Genomic DNA, 1,700 nt, shown 5'->3' with positions numbered 1-1,700 from the left:
AAGCAGTTCTCAATTAATGCACACATAAAAAAAGAAGGAAGAACCAAAACCAACACCTTAAGTCAACAACTCCAACAGTTAGAAAGAAAACAACAAAAGTAGTCTACAGTCTCCAGAAGAAAGGAAATAATAAAGATCAGAACAGAAATAAAGCAAAAAACAGAAAAACAATAGAAAAATTCAGCAAGGAGCCGCATCTTCAAAAAGATTAACAAAATTGACAATGCAGTGGCAAATTTAATGAAGGAAAAGTAAATGCAAATAACTTGAATAATGAATGTATGACATCACAGCAGAGCAAACCAAACTAATAATAATAATGATGATAATAATAATAGAATACTACAAAGAACTGTGCTCCAACAAATTTGAAAACCTAGAAGAAACAGATAAATTTCTAGAAACAGAAGACCTACCTAAACTAGCATAGACTAAGGTAGAAAATTTGATCAGACCCATAAAAAAGGAAGAAATTGAGCAGGTCATTAAAAAAGAAAAAAGAAAGAAAAACTCCCCACATAAAAAAAGTCTTGATGGCTTCACTGGAGAATTCTATTAAGCATTCAAAGAAAAGTTGACACCTGTCTTACTCAAGCTGTACCAGAACATAAAAAAGATGTCATACTCAAAAATTTGTTTTGTGCAGCAAGCATAACTGATATGAAAACCCGGCAAAGACACCACTAAGAAGGAAAACTACAGACCACTATCTCTCATGAATGTTATTGTGGTGGTGTTGTCAGGTGCTGTCAAGTTGGCTTCAACTCAGCAATCTTATGTCTAGCAGACCAAAACACTGCCTGGTTGTGCACCTTTCTCACAGTCCTTGCTATACTGGAGCCCATTGTGACAGCCACTGTGTCAGTCCATCTTGTTGAGGGTCTTCCCCTTTTTTGCTGACCCTCTAATGTATCAGTCATGATATCCATATCCAAGGAATGGTCCCTTCTGACAACATGACCAAAGTAGATGAGACAGTGTGGTCATTCTTGCTTCCAAGGAGGTAGTTCTATTTCTAGTTTTTTGAGGAAGCGCTATATCATTTTCCATAGTGGCTGTACCATTTTACAGTTTTATCAGCAATGGATAAGAGTTCCAGTCTCCCCACATTGTCACCAACATTTATTGTTATCAGTTTTTTTAATAAGTGCCATTTTAGTCAGGGTGAGATGGTATCTCTATAGTTTAGATTTGCATCTCCCTAATTGCTAATGATTGTGACCATCTTTTCACTTGTTTGTTGGATGCTTGGATGTCTTCTTTGATGAAGGTTCTGTTCATATCCTTTACCCATTTTATAATTGGGTTGTTTGTCTTTTTGTTGTTGGATTGAAGTTTTCAATAGATTTTGGAGATTAGATCCTTATCTAGTATGTCACTTCTGAAGATTTTTTTTCCCCAGTCTCTAGAGTCTCTTTTGTTCTTTTGATGATGTCTTTTGATGAATGTAAGTTTTTAATTTTTAAGAGATGCCATTTATCTATTTTTTCTTGTATTTGTGCATTTGTTGTTATGTTTGTTATCCTGTTTTTACAAAAGATTAGGTCTCCTTATGTCTTCTTCCAGGAATTTTATAGCTTTAGGTTTAATATTTAGGTCTTTAATCTATTTTGAGTTAATTTTTTGTACAGTGGGAGGTACAGGTCCTATTTAATTTTTCTGTGAGTGTATATCCAGTTTTGACAGCATTATTTATTAGA

The 1,700-nt window shown here is 34.4% G+C and overlaps 1 protein-coding gene across 1 annotated transcript in view; it reads left to right on the top strand.

The window, feature by feature from the left end:
* Nucleotides 1–1,700, top strand: part of ODF2L (outer dense fiber of sperm tails 2 like) — a 92,712-nt gene that overhangs the window by 59,111 nt on the left and 31,901 nt on the right. The gene's annotated exons all lie outside the window — the stretch shown is intronic.

This window comes from Orycteropus afer, unplaced genomic scaffold (genome assembly GCF_000298275.1).
Source record: "Orycteropus afer afer isolate SDZICR_OR568_19922 unplaced genomic scaffold, OryAfe1.0 scaffold00152, whole genome shotgun sequence".
NCBI lineage: Eukaryota > Metazoa > Chordata > Mammalia > Tubulidentata > Orycteropodidae > Orycteropus > Orycteropus afer.
Note: the sequence above shows the minus strand (reverse complement) of the source record. Positions and strands in the feature narration are given on the sequence as shown.